The sequence below is a fragment of the Phoca vitulina genome, unplaced genomic scaffold, assembly GCF_004348235.1.
Source record: "Phoca vitulina isolate PV1807 unplaced genomic scaffold, GSC_HSeal_1.0 scaffold17, whole genome shotgun sequence".
Classification (NCBI taxonomy): domain Eukaryota; kingdom Metazoa; phylum Chordata; class Mammalia; order Carnivora; family Phocidae; genus Phoca; species Phoca vitulina.
In genome coordinates, this window is record NW_022589720.1 from 24875470 (window position 1) to 24891030 (window position 15561).

Genomic DNA, 15561 nt, shown 5'->3' on the forward strand with positions numbered 1-15561 from the left:
ACATCTGGGTTGGAAGAGTGAACACTTGTCAATATCACTGATTCTCAGTAGTTCTGGTGTGGATTTCATATCAGTGTGGGTTTTCCCACTGCCCCCGGCTAGCTGTTACCAGACTCACCCAGCATCCACACCATGCCAGGGTGCTCAGAGAAAGCAAAGTCCTTTTACTGTTATCAAAGGATAGACTGGATAATTAGAAGGGAAATCTGCTATGGCAAATCAAAGCTACCCAGCGTGCTTTCTAATTCTTAAACTGACTTCTGGATAACCTGCTTCTCACTCAGTCTACGCATCTGCCCAACCACCAACCTACCAGGCAATCCACCTACAGTAACTGCAGCAGATAATGGGGAAAGAACTTTAAAAGCAAACAAACAAAAATGAACAAACAAACCCCATAAAAACCAACAGCCAACATTCATCTACTGTCTCTTGATAGGGTGGTGACAGGATTTGTCATACAAACTGGTGCACTTCTGTGAGTGCAAGGGGGCACTCGTAATTACACGGGGGTAACCGGTTTAAACCAGGATGCCCCAGGAAAACAGGACAGATGCAGTAGCTGCTGTGTACCAGGTCCTGTGCTTGAGCTGGGGTGCACACTGGTAATGAACACCTAGTTTCTTCTCACAAGGAACTCATAGTCTGGCAGGGAGACAGGGACATAAACAAATGTAACACTGTGGCACTGAATTGAATTGAATTGAAACAGAGGTATGCATAAGTTATTGGGGTGGGAGGAGGCAATGGAGAGGGCAAGGGAGGGTTTTCTAGAAGGGAAGTAGGGACGAATTAACTATTGAATTTGCATCCATTGACCAGGAGGGATCTTGAGACTCACCCATTTCGGGGTTATTAGTGTAGGCCTTAACTGACTCACGTATTGGTAAAGACTATATTCCAAGAGTCATCCTTGAGATCATCCTATGCCCAAATCACTCTCTAGTCCAGTATTGACTGTGGCTTGTATAAAACTAAAATATGTGGTTAATGAATTCTAATGGCTGGAGGTGACCTTCCGGTAGAGTAATTGTAAAGTGATCAGTTAGGTGTGAAGTCTGTTTTAAGGCGTAGGTTGAGTTGTGTAGGTTCTTCTCCTGATACTGGAGGCTGTCAAATTCCTCAGCAGGGATATGTGTGTCTGTGTGCTGCAGAGCTACTAAAAATTTCACACGAATTGGAAAACATTGATTTAAGTATTTTTTAGCATGAAGTTGTATAGACCAAAAATTCTCCAGTCTAGTTGGAGATCAGCAGAGTGCATTGTAAGGGTGCTGCATGTGGGTAAAATTTGCATTTTGACCAAAAGAAATATAGCCTTGAGCCTCTCAGTCCCCTAAGCTCCGGATTTGGTGGGCTGTAGTTCCCTGTCCTACTGCTGAGTGGGTCAGAAGGGGGCATGATGGAGTGTGTGATTTCATTGGTGGTCTCAGTTCAAATTCTCCCTCGGTAGACTACATACCTGGTATGGACGAGATTGGGCTGTTTCCTGACTTGATCTTTTTTCCCTTCCCAGCTTTTACATATTGTACTAATAAAATAACAATTTAAAAAATAATTTTTAAAAGGGAAAATTCTACCATCCAATATATATCAACTATTGTTTGCTTTTCCAGACTATTGTCTGCATGTATACTTACAATAACATAGTTACCATTGTAATGTATCCTGATTTTATTTTATTCTGGTTTTACCATACCCTGAAATTAAGTTTGGGAAGAGCTGGTGTTACCTCACCTCAGTGAATCTTTAAAGATGGCTGAGGGAATTGTCCCAGAAGGCAAACTGAAGGTTCTCTCAGATGCTGGAGGGTCTCTCAGCTTACTGCCTCATCACCCCACTGTTGGGCCACTTTATTGGTGACACAAATGCTTTGTATCTACCATTTCTCTCTCTTCTTTTGCCAAGTCACCTTCAGCTCACCGACATGTCTTCTGTTGGGGTTTTCGGATTTGTCAGAAAGAAGATCTTATTTGTCTGAGCCAATGGAATGACTTTAAGTTCCACCCGGCACCCGACGTGAACATGTGGTAAATCTGCTTCATCTTTGTTTTCACTCAACCACCAAGTAAACACATCTCCCTGGAGAAGACAGCTCTACCTCTTCTTCTCCTCACTTCCACTCTGCTACTAGCCCTAGCCAAAGACTGTAGTGTTTATGCGTGGCCTTGGGCCTCTTTCACATCCTGAATTTTTCCTTTCTTTGTGACCCTGGATAATAGGCTCTGTCCTCCTGTCCCTGGTCCCTGTCAGGGAATTAGCTTTACTGACCACCAACGATGCACCAGGGACTTTTCAGTACATTCTGATGTGTTCTCCTTCCAACAACACTGTGGTGTACCTGTTCATTCTTTTTCACTAATGAGGAAACTGAAAGTTAGAATTGAAGAAACGTGCCTAAGGACATAGATCCAGTAAATGGTAAGATCCAGAATTGGCCGACTTCAAATCCTGCCACTTTTCCATGGGACCAGGCTTGCCTCTGACCCTCTCCTTCACACCTCCCAGGTGCTGTGACAGAAAAGTAGGAAAAAAACTATACAACACTAGGCAAAGTGTGTGTATGCATAAAGTGGCATCCATGGGGCAAGGAAGGTTTATTAGTCCTCATCAGCTCGGTTCCTGGTGATAACCATGGACAGAGTTAGCCCACGGGTAAGTCCTAGGTGACTTATTTGCCTCATCAAACTCCTATTTGATAATCTCTTGTGATTCTTTCTTAAATCCAACTGCCCAGGGTCATAGTTCAGTGCTTGCCTGGGCTTGCCCTCCCCAGCAGGGTTTTATGTTTTGGACTTTATCCAGCTTCTGCCTCTAATCACATAAAATGCATTCACTCTAAAAAAGTTTATTGAACACCTACTATGTGCCAAGCCCTGTGCTAGGAACTGGATATTAATTCAATATAAGCCATCAAATAGATTAAAGCTATGATTCTCAAACAAGGGTTTCTAAATCTTTAGATGCATGAAAATTTTTAAACTATTCATTACAATAATCTTTTTAAAAGTATTTTGCCACTTACTAAGAATAAACTCCTCTTTTGCAGTAATAATTTGCAATTGAAAGATACAGCAATAAACGGGCGCCTAAGTGGCTCAGTCGTTAAGCGTCTGCCTTCGGCTCAGGTCATGATCCCAGGGTCCTGGGATCGAGTCCCACATCGGGCTCCCTGCTCGGCAGGAAGCCCGCTTCTCCCTCTCCCACTCCCCCTGCTTGTGTTCCTGCTCTCGCTGTCTCTCTCTGTCAAATAAATAAATAAAATCTTTTAAAAAAAAAAAAAAGATACAGCAATAAAATAAGATTTTTTTTTTTTTAAAGATTTTATTTATTTGACAGAGAGAGCACAAGCAGAGGGAGAGGGAGAAGCAGGCTCCCCACTGAGCAGGGAGCCCGATGCAGGACTCGAATCCCAGGACCCTGAGATCATGACCTGAGCCGAAGGCAGCCGCTTAACCGACGGAGCCACCCAGGCATCCCTAAAATAAGATTTTATACTCTTAAGTCAATATTATTCAAAATGAGGTCTGTGGATATATGGTAGGGGTCTGATAAGATTTTTTTTTCTTTAAAATTGGTCTATACGTTACCTCTGTGTGAAAAATGCAAGGCTAAAATAGTTTTCCTCCTGCAGAAACATACTCCTATTTTATTTTGTAAATTTCTTTTAAGATTTTATTTACTTATTTATTTGAGAGAGAGAGAAAGAAAGCAAGGGGAGGGGCAGAGGGAGAGGGAGAGAATCTCAAGCAGACTCCATGAGGAACCAAATGCTGGGCTTGATCTCACAAACCTGAGATGACCATGACCTGAGCCGAAACCAAGAGTCAGATGCTCAACTGACTGAGCCACCCAGGCGCCCCAAAACATACTTACCTTTTAAAAGACTTTCTGAAATAATATCTAAACCAATGGATTAACTCACACCTTGGAATTTAGGGCCCCAGGACGGTGTCAGGCTGATGTAGGAGATATTTCTGGGAAAGTAAGCCTGGGTGTCCCTTATCACAGCATGAAAACTGTGATCCTGCCTTTGGAGAATCTGGGAGGTTTGGGCTGTTTCTCATCTCCTGGGTGATACTTCCTCAGCCACTCACTATGATCACTGTGGCCTCGGACTGGAGTGCTATACACCCCTCTGTTACTGCTACTCTGTGTTGTCTGATGTTCAGGGATAAGTCAGGAGTAACATATGGTTCAGAAGAAACATTGGTTGAAGTTGCACTTGAGATCCCAAATATGACTGACCTCAAGACTCCTTACCTTCCCCCTGGCATTATCCAGTGCTTTCTATTGGTGTGAAAATGTTTTCTTTTGCGGGGGGGGAGGGGGGGGGTCGGTTAAGGCAGATAAGTAGTGTGCATAAAGTCCCCAACTACCAACAAAGCACAATCTCATTAAGTACAGGAGAGATGGGTAAGAAACATTCAAATGATACAAGGGTTCATTCTGAGTGACTTTTGTTTCACGTGTGTATCTTTTGTCTTCAACCTTGGCAGAGGCGGTGGGGGTGGGGACGGGACTCTTGGTCGTTTGTTTCCTCCCTGGAGCTGACTATATTATGGGCATTTTATTCAGTGAAGAACTGAAATCAGTCACACCCCCCAAAGTATAGAGCACACTGGGACGCTGAGCTGGGCAGCTTCAGAGTCTGTTGCTTTTCCATCAGACCTGGCTAGCCTCTATAGACCGGGCCGCTTCTGTCATTTACCAGGGAATTGCCTGTAATGACCGACATAGAAGTGTGGACATGCAGGTGTAAAGTAAAGCTTCAGGGCCATGAGCCCTTTGCAGTGAAGCTCTAGAGGGAACAGTGGCAACAGAGCCTCCTCCAGCCAGTTGCCAGGGACCAAGGACACCTGATGGAGTGGGTAGAACACGCCCGGGGCTTCACCGCCTTAGCACAGACGGCCTCCCCGGGAGCTGCTCCTGCCCAGTTTCCTTCCAAGCGGAGTGTCCACTTTCCACCCCAGGGGTCTATAAGCTGTGGGCACGACAGTCCCCAGAGATTTGGTTCGGCTGGTGTAGGTCACTTGCTTGGCACTGTGGGAAGTATGTCTGCATACGTAGTGTGTGGACGCGGAGCCTTGCTGAACCAGCTCCCTCCCAGCCAAGCCTCTCTGGGCTCCAAGGGAATCACCAACCAGCTCACCCAGGGTGGCTTTTGGGGTCAGTCCTAGGGATAGACCAAGTCTCTCTTCTAGTGGAAAGGCAGCAGACTTCTCGCGTTTTGCTGGTAGATCAGCTTCCTGCTGACCATCCAGGGTCAGGAGGCACATCTCTCTCCTGTGATTAACTGGATCAGCTGCAAGGGCCTGGGCTCTCATCGAGGCTCTACCATGTACCGGCCACCTAGGCTTGGGGGAGTTTCTTAGCTTCACGGAGCGGCTTTATATATAAATTGAGAATAATAACTGTGCTTCCCACTCAGATTTGTTGCCGGGCTTACATGAAAGAATGCACATAAAGCCAATGACATGATGACCCACAGCAAATGATGTAGTAAAACAACGGTGGCCAGGAGTCGGAGACTGGCAGAGTGTGAGCGAATGGGAGTGGTTGTGTGTCCTCACATTTGCCTCCTCTGGAGGCTCCTCTCGGTTCTGGATTTCAGGGAGGTGTGGATAGCACTGGTGTAGCCCCCTTCCATGGTCCTGTGACTGCATTAGACAGGAATTATTCACGAACACGTGCAGTCTTGACTGAATGGGTTTATGCATTTGCTGACTCTTACTCTTCCTATATAGAAAGCCGTCTACACACAGACAGAATTGTAAAGGGCTCCCTGGTTGGTTAGTGCTGATGAAAGTCAGGCTTCCTCCCTTGGCTGAAGGTGACAAGCAGAAGGGCCTTGAGGGAGGTCAGCTCCAGGCCGGCGGAGGGTCTGCTTTTTTGAGAAAGGCAAGGCAGGGTAGGGAGGGATGGACACAGGCTCCTGCAGGGTCCGGCCAGGCTTTATCACTCTCCATTTGTTCCTGTTGTTGAGCATCTGTCTTCTTTGGCCTGAGGAAGCAAGACCCTGCCAAAACAGAATGGAACCGGAGACCACAATTAGGTAGTTTCACATGTAAGATGCTACTTGTTTATTTCTTGAGCAACAGAATGTGGAGGAATATGGGAGCTTCTGGGAGTGCTGAAGCTCTCTCTTAATTATGACCTTGAGGAATAGCTAGTTTTAGTTCCTTGAATTTTTGTTTCTTTATCTATATAAATATAAAGACTTACTTGTGTTGACCCCTACTTCTTAGAACAAGGAAACTAAATGTTCTCTTTTTTTTTTTTTGCTGGGCCCCAAGGTTGATGTGGAATGTGGGGTGAGGAGAAGGAAAAACCCAGCAGGAATGCTTTGACTATTTTACTTATTAATTTTCTACTAAAAATTGTCTTCATAAATATTCCTGGACAGATACTCACTATTCTTATTTTTTAAAAAATAGTTGGATAATTTTTCTAGTTTTGCCCAAGCACTGGTGTGTTGCCAGTTCAGAAAAGAGGATGGGGAGTTGGAGGCAAAAGCTGATCTTCTAAGAACTTTGTACTTGCCAAGCATCTGAAATATGCATTTGGGTTAACGGCTATCAGAAGAAGTGACTTTACATAACCTAGATAGTTTGAGTTCCTCTTGATTTTGCCTGTTTAAAATCTGAGAAGTTAGTACTTGCCCTCAATCAACCTTCAGTGCCTTCACAAGGACAGATAGTGTTAGGGAATCCACATGCCCACACTGTCGTCCTGGGAGTTTTTTTTTTTCTTTAAACACACATACAATTTACCTACTTAAAATGTACAATTAAATGGTTTTTAGTATATTCAGAGCTGTGCAAACATCATCGCTCTCTAATCTTAGAACATTCTCATTAACCCAGAGCGAAACCCTGTACTAATTAGCGGTCATTCCCCCATTCCTCCCAATCTCTTAGCCCCTGGCCACCACTAAGCTAGTTTCTGTCTCTATAAATCTCCGATTCTGGACATTCCACATAAATGGAATCATACAATATGTGGTCTTTTGTGACTGGCTCCTTTTATTTACCTAGTATAATGTTTTCAAGATTCATCCATGTTTTGGCATATATCAGAGCTTCATTTCTTTTTATCACCAAATAATTAAGAGTCAGTTGTCGGCTCTACCGACTGAGCCAGCCAGGTGCCCCATTTTTTTAATATTTTAAAGTAGTGTTTAAATGTGTCTGTTTTAACGAGGCAAAATACAAATAAAAACAAATCAGCAAAATGCAACAAAATAATCAATACATCTTTAGCATGTGATATTTATTCAACATTGAGTTATGCCATTTCTTACAAGCTTCATTATTCATAGGACCATGCCACATTCTACAAATGACAGATTGGTCAGGGTTAACTTGATGAAAACAGCCACAACTCTTAAAAATCAAGGAAAAGCTTATTTACTGAACAATCATTCAGTTAAATATTTACTGAGTGATGACTGTGGGCAAGGGTAGTCATGGCTGACATCAAGAAAATATAATAGACTTTTCTTCCTTTTTAGACTTTAACTCAAGCAGTAGAGGATGAATAATGTTATTAGAGAAGTCCAGATAAAGAATTCTGGGCACAATTACCTGAATAAAGCTGAGGCTAGAAAAGAAGCAGTACATGCTAAATGTTGTCTTTTAAATTAGCCTATGAAACTATACTAGTGAGTCTGCCCGTACCTACGGGAGTAGGTCTGGTGAGCGCCCCTTTCCCCTTTCTTTTTCAATGGATGAAGGAATGCAAAGCAAACCTTTATACTACCTCACAGGTGTTCTAGCTTAAGCATAAGTGGTTTGATCACCTCTCCCCTTCTACACCTAAACCCCAAGGATGCTGCGGCTGCTCTTCTTCTTCTAAGCCAGGTAATGGAATCTTCATCCGTGTTTTGGCCTATATTTTCCTCCTTTGGGTTGAGTTCAGTCTACCACTGACAGATGTTTGCATCTTCCAACCCAGCAGACCCCTAGTTAAACACCATTAAATGTAACCTCATCCTGGCTCTCTGCATATTCTTCTTAGTCAGAAATGTGTCGTCTTAAGATGACAGGGAGTTACACCTCCCTGCTGAGAGCTTCCCAGAGTAAGAGCAGCTTTATTCAAAAATTGCATGCCTCCTGAGGATGCTGATTTTTGGCAGCACCGATTCATGGCATTTTAGATGACTTGAAAGGCTTGGAACATCTCAGTCAGAGCCTGGAGGACATGGCCCATCTGCTAGGAGTAATCTTTGTTACCAGGTTTTGGGGAGTGTAGGAAAGGTTTGTCTGTTGTTACCTATTGTCTTAGTCCAGTTACACATCACCCTACTCTTTTATGTCAGCTCTTTTTTTTTCTTTCCAATTGTTGGGCTACATTTAGTAATTCTTCCTGGTTTTTAAGAGTGTGTACGTGTGTGTGTGTTGCTAAGTAGGAAATTGAGATAATTTTAACTGAGATTCCACACCAGTGAAATATGCCTCATCTTACTGATGTCTTAATCGGTTTGGTTTTAGCAGTGATTTGGGAAATCTATTACGAGGCTGCTTACAATATCTTGAACAGAAGATTTGGATTTTTCCACATTTGGATGGTCTGATATCCAATAAGAACTATATTTAATGTTCTGTCTAAATTTTTGAGAATGTACAAACTCTCTAATTCTGGGTAGAATGCTTCGTGAGCCTGAGTTTATAATCACATTCCAACAGAACTGAGAACAAGGTCAACATAAAGGGGTTATTTTGTTAGGATGGACGGTTGTCTTTGTTTGACAGTTGAGTTATGATCCCCTCTTGGCACTTTAAGTGGCCTCCTTCCTAACCTTTGGATTTTCCTTCATATGTCATAAACATCATAAATGTTTGACAAGCCTTTCAAGGTTATCGTGTATCTCCTTCAAAGGAACCACTGAGACTACATGGCATGGAATATCTAGTTAAATTCATCTCTCCATTTCTAGTGAAGTAGAGATAAGACCCTGTGAAATAAAATATAATCTTTTCTTTGTATCACATTCCACGCTTCATGAATGTAGAAAATCTTATTATTTTCATTGGATTTTTTTTTTATCCCCACCCCCAAGAAAATGAAGGCATAATGAAGATATCAGATAAATACAGTTGGGTAACATCTTTAACCATTTCGGAGGTTATATATATTTAAGACACATGAACATATTTTACATTTCCCTCCATTTTATTTTATTTTGGTTTGATGCTGCTTATTCTTGTTTGAAATCTAAAAAAAACAGGAATGGGGTCATGAGAGCACTAATTTAAGAGAGCAGGGACATATGGTTTAAGATGCTTCTTGATATCCATTTGAATTTTCTATGCGGATGAAAAAGACCATTTTCTTTTACCATATATAATGGAATATAAGCCCCATACATAAGTAAGAAGATCTACAAAAAGGTTTTTGGCCAACATAAATATACATAAAATAGTATTTTAGTACACTAATAGTATAATATTCAGTATACAAATAATGTAGCAGTATGCATGAAATAGTCATGTCTATAGCATCTGCTTTATTAATTTAATTCACATATATTTAAAATCCCACTTACAATTTTAATGATATATTAATTTTGAATATTCCTTCTCACACTCATATACTTAATAAAGCAAATTTATTCAAACTCAGAACCACAGTTTAAGTCCAATAAGTCTGTTTTTCAGAGTGGAACATTTACCTTCATTTCCATCTTCACTATTTGAGGGACAGCAATTTTTTTCTTAAGATTTTATTTATTTATTTGAGAGAGAGAGAGAGAGCACAGCAGAGGGAGCTGCAAGCAGAGGGAGAAGCAGGCTCCCACCTGAGCAAGGAGCCCGATGTGGGACTCGATCCCAGGATCCTGAGATCATGACCTGAGCTGAAGGCAGACGCCTAACTGACTGAGCCACCCAGGCATCTCGAGGGACAGCAATTTTTATATCCACATATAGTGCTGTCCCTGGACCTTTTATCCAGGACCACAAGAATCCAATCATATAACCCTAGCACAGTTCTCCCACCCCTTCATCCTGAGAATAGCCTGATTTATGAGTGCATTTGCTATGTGCCAAACACAGCATAGGTGCTTTATGTGTATTAAACTTATTTACCCTCAAAACAACCTTGTGGGAAAGATACCTTCATTATCTCATTTTACTGTGGGAATTAAGGTCCAGAGAGGTCAAGAAACTTGCTCAAAGTCACACAGCTCATGAAAGGCAGAACCAGGATTCAAACACAGCAATAGAGCACCAGAGTTCATGCTTTTAAACCACCATGCTACTCTGCTACAAAGAAACCCAGCACCTAAATTGTGAGGTCATTTCTCCCTGGAATAATTGTTCAATTCACCGTCGAATTTATTTTCCCCCTTTATTTTAAACCAGTTCTGACCTGTATAGACCCCTAAATTGGCATCAATTGACCTGAGACAATTGTGTCTTCTCCAAATAGTACTTTACCACCCAAATTAATTGAGAGATTCATAATATAAGTGTATAGGCACAAATATAAGATACCTTCCTCTTTTTTTGTGAGGATAATTTTAGGGGAAAAATGTAATCTTATATTTTTAACACATATGGTATATTTCTCTATATTAGCATGTAAGCCAAATCAGTTAGTGAAGATTGGGGAGGGGGAGGGGATAACTATTATTTCTGAAACACCTGCTGGTCACTAGGCACTGTATCAGGCTGTTTACACATATTACCTAGTTTTATTCTCTCCACAACCCTATTAAGTAAATAGCACTGTTCCCATTTTGTAGATGAGTAAACTCAGGCTTAGAGAGTATAAGAAACTGGCCCAGCAGATCCAGAGATTGGGCAGCTGGGTGGAGATTTCAGCCTGTGTCCAGCCAACACGAAAGCCTGTGCTCTGTGGACGAACCCGTGTGGCCTCACTGGGCACACAGCACTGGGTCGAAAAGCCCCGATTTGGGGGCACCTGGGTGGCTCAGTCGTTAAGCGTCTGCCTTCGGCTCAGGTCATGATCCCAGGGTCCTGGGATCGAGCCCCGCATCGGGCTCCCTGCTCGGTGGGAAGCCTGCTTCTCCCTCTCCCACTCCCCCTGCTTGTGTTTCCTCTCTCACAGTCTCTCTGTCAAATAAATAAATAAAATCTTAAAAAAAAAAAAAAAAAGAAAAGCCCCGATTTGGCGCATGTGGGCACTGTGCGTCTCCTGCCGGCTGGCTTCCACTGTCCTCCCAGCTTCCTCTCATTTCTTTGCTTTCTGCCTTGCTGAGCCCAGCAGGGCTTTTGGCTGCAAACAACAGAAATTCCTGTAGCTAGTTTAAGCAGAAAAGGATGCATTAAAAGATGCTAGTTAGGTGGTTCGTAGAATTTCTAGGAGGGACCAAGCATCAGGCTCAGATGTTGCAGAGCCAGGAAAAGAGCCAAACCACATGACGGGACTGTTCTAGCAGAAAAGGCCACACTGCCCCAGGCCCAGGACTTTAGGGAGAGAATGCCAGAACTGTGCCCCTCTTCCATAGCACTCGCCCCAAGGCTCGGTCTCAGTGTGTTACCACTGCCCTCTTCTGCAGGCCGGTCTAGGAAAACTAGCTCCCTGTGCCTGCACTCTGGCTGCAAGGGAATGTGAGAAATGAGGGGTTTCCAATTTTCCACTAAATGGGGTTGATGAACCAATATACAGCTTCTGCCGCACTGAGCTCAGGCCGGTCCTAGCCCCAGCCTTGGCTGCAGCACGCTGAGATCAGACGGCCAGTGTTTGTCCCAGTACCTAGTGCCTTGATGGACACAGAGGGACACTTCCACGCTCCTCGGAGAGCTGGGCCCAGTTCACCCTGCTCTACGGCTCTGTGGTTGGTCTGACCAACAGCGGGGCTAACTTGAGGGTCCACGTGGAAGACTGGTCACCCCTGTGGAGGCGTCCGTCTACTACGATGATGTTCTCCCAAGTTATGTTTTCATATCGGCAGCCTTTCCTCTAGACTCCGGCGCCCTAGTTGAAAAATCACAGTGGGGCGCTCAGGAAGGAGCAGAACCTTTCCTCCCACAAAGTGCCTCTCTTAAGTCAGGGCTTTCATCTGCTGAGTCCCACATCCTGAGCACAGTGATAACAAAAGTAACAAGTGACAAATGAGTTAGCATCCTTCTTCTTTATAAGAGCCACACTGTGTACCCCTTTCAGTCTTCAGGTTTTCAACCACTGTTGAGACAAGCATCAAGTGGAAGTCCAAAATCTGAAAATAATGGACTTGAGGGTAAGATGTTGATTGGAAGAATAGTTTGAAAGCGCAAGGAACACAGACCCAAGAATTAGCTGATGGTCTGCTTATCAATGGGGCTTGGTCAGATGAACATAATCCGTATTCCTGACTGTTACCTGGTCTGTAAAACTGGAAAAGATAACAAATGTTAAGACCCCAAGAGTGATCTTAAGAGTTAAATGCTCAGTGTCTGGCACACGGTTTTTTAATCTTCTTGTCCTTTCAAGAAGCCACAGTCCAGCTGTGTGAGGCCATTCTCCCTGCTCTGCTTTTGCTGCCCACATGGGTTTTGTCTTTCCCAGCTGGGAATTACATGGGTAGTTTACATTATCAAATGAATACACAGACTGAAGTTTAAGTAACTCAAGGAGACTGGGGAAAACAAACCAAATCTTATTCTTTAGCACCCTTATTCACTGTTACAAGGGTTGAGAGCTTACGCATCAGAGATAAAGTCATCATGAAAGATCTTAGGTTGGTTTGCATTTTTCTGGTCATCTTGAAATCTTGATTTGGCCAGGGGCTTGCAGTATCTATATTAATTTTCCTTCAGAGTTCATTTAGCAGCAACAAGCAGAGGAATCATTTGCATTTTAATTGGGTCATTGTCCTTCCCCTGTCCCCACCCCCAGCATTCTCTCAACTTGCAAAGAGCTGGAGCCAGATGTCACTCCCTGCCTCTCCGTGACACAAACGTCAATGTCCACAACTCTTCAGTGGCACCAACCCAATCACACGGTTCCTCCATGAGCTCCCCAAGGCCAGTGATCCCAGAACTGAACAGCGAAGAAAATTCTCTGTTCAAGTGGCACATGCCTGTGCACCTCCAAAACGTTAAAAACTTGGGAGTTTTTTGGGGCACCTGGGTGGCTCGGTCGGTTAGATGTCCGACTCTTGGTTTCAGCTCAGGTCATGATCTCATGGGTCAGGAGATGGGGCCCTGCTTCGGACAGACTCTGCACTGAGCAGGGAGTCTGCTTGGGATTCTCTCACTCTCCCTCTGCACCCCCACCCCACCCCGTGCTCTCTCTCTCTCTCTCTCTCAAATAAATAAAATCTTTAAAAAAAAAAAAACAACTTGGGAGTTTCGCAAATTAAAATCACTAATGGCAAAAATCCACATCGTCATTCCCAGTGATTCATGCTAAAGGTTTTAGGAATAGGATGCAGGGATCTCATTTTGAAAAGGAAAATTTTGTAAGTGGTTGGTGCACGTCTCACGGAACAACTTGGAAAGTTTTGGAGGACAGAGGGAAATGTGGGGGTCGCCCAGTGAAATCTGGCATCACTGCTCATCCCATTTTCTTAGATGAAGAAACTGAGGCCATAATTCAGTGACAAAGGTGGTTCTGGTTCCAGCTGGCAGCTCCGCTGAAACCCAGGCTACCTTGGGTAAGTGGCACTCTTGACACACAGCTGACATGGAAAGCTGGTGGAGCGAACGTGCATCCAGACTAGCAGCCTCCCTCATCTGACGTGTGCTGGTAAGGGAGGTGGGGGCAGCATGAAACATTTACAGCAAGCCTGGCGGGGATTAGCATAGACAGACGGTGAGCTGAGCAAAATGTAGCACACGGAGAAAGCCTTAAGTGGTGAAAACGTGCCTAGTTGTCACTGGGAAAGAGGCCGAGTTTGGGATATGAGTTCCTGTTTGTTTTGAAAGCCCTAGGGCGGCTTCACGGGACACCTTTACTTTCTCAAAAAAGGTACGTGAGATGTTTCCAGAACTGTGCAGGGTAGCAGGGGAGCATGGGGAAGAGCAATGTCACCTCCCCTCCTGTCACCTACACTCTAGGGAGGAAAATTACCTTTCACCGGAAATGTCCAGATTTTCTTAGATTGCCGCTCTCAAGCCCAGGCAAAGAAGATGATGACCCTGGGCCCACAACAGTTGGCACTTTCTAGATCAGTTTCAACCTTGCGGCCTCCCCGAGATTTTGTTCCTATTCCCCAGTGAGCCCGTCAAGCAGCCACAGACCTGTGCTGGGTGGTGGTCCTGCAGAGGCAGCCCACCTCCTGTGTGCCTCGGTGCTCATCCCCTGGGCGCTTCGCGGAAGGACCATCTTTGTCAGGGTCTAGATGTTTCTGCCTAGAGGCCGGCGAGCTCTCCAAACTAGCCCTGCCTCTCCTGAAGAGAAAGGTATTTCTGGGTTTGACTGCAAACATTCTGACGGCTTGTGAGCACGCCACTTGACGTGTGCACAGGCTAGAGAGTTTCAAAGACCAGAGGCTGAAGACGTAAGAGAAAGGGAGTTCTCATCTGCCTGTGTGTGTGTGTGTGTGTGTGTGTGTGTGTGTGTGTGGTGTGGCGTGGCGTGTGTGTTTGTGTGCGCGTGCGCACGCGTATGCTCTTGCATGACTGTGTGTTAATTGATTTTTAAATTTTTTTGTTTCAACACTCAGCCTGCTTAGAGACAAATATTAGTCTCAGACCTGTTTAGATGAAAGGACCGAGAGTATGCAGACAGGTTAATGAGCTCTTGGCCCCTCTCTGAGCACAATCCTCTTTTCACTCCGTCAGTGGGAAAAATTTCCTTTTTACCTGGAGCCGTCAGACTAGTGCTTTGTTCAAAAACCCTTTATTCAGAGCCTCTTGTTTTTAAGAGAATTTACTGGACGCTGATTTGGGAGGGGCTATAGTCATCTCAACACACATGGGGCTGCTGTGGAGAGAGGGTAGGGGGCCCATATATGTTCTTATTGCTTGCAAATGCTCATAAAAGTCTAAAGGCTGAATTCTTGGAAGGCAAACAACAGTTTGGGGGCTTTTATGCTGGCATTTATTTTTTTTTTCCATTTTTTCCTCCCTGGACATTTTCTAGATGCAGCACGCTGTGTTTACAGAAAGCCTTCTTCATTGGTTCATTCTAGAATAGGGTGTTGATGTCCACGTTGGCAGCTGCATTTGCCCTGCTAGGAGCAGACATGTCTTCCTGGTGTCATTCAGAGTCTGTTGGCCATGTCTGAGTGTTGGCTTCTCCGCTCCAATTACAGTTGTATTGAATGGGAGAGTACGTTTTGTGTGCCCTTGGCCAGGTATGAGCCTGAGTTCTACTCCCACTGGGTTCCTGATGGCCTTTGAGCAATCGGTGAGTGAGGACACGTGTGCCATTTTTGTGTCGCTTCGAACCGGGGGCACCGGCTGTCCCAGCCCAGCGAGCAAACCATGGGAGCTAGGTGTGGCATTCCTGTGCTTTCTGATACCTTCTGATGTCCTAATTCAGGTGCACCTATTTTTAGACTGGGCTTGCCCTGATTTGAGTGTTCCTTTCGCAAGGCTGTGGCCCTCCTGCATGTGTTCAGATGTTTTCCTCAAGGATCCCTGGGTGTTCACTGATTCCCACTCTTTG

The 15561-nt window shown here is 44.3% G+C and overlaps 1 protein-coding gene across 5 annotated transcripts in view; it reads left to right on the forward strand.

The window, feature by feature from the left end:
- PDZD2 (PDZ domain containing 2) overlaps positions 1–15561 on the forward strand; it is a 342311-nt gene that overhangs the window by 188181 nt on the left and 138569 nt on the right. Inside the window, exon 1 of one of the 5 annotated variants that reach the window (XM_032415463.1) lies at positions 13327–13917. The exons of the other annotated variants lie outside the window; for them this stretch is intronic. The gene's annotated coding sequence lies outside the window, so the exon portion shown is untranslated. Of the gene's footprint in view, positions 1–13326; positions 13918–15561 lie in introns of those variants that run through there. 5 annotated transcript variants of the gene reach the window in all.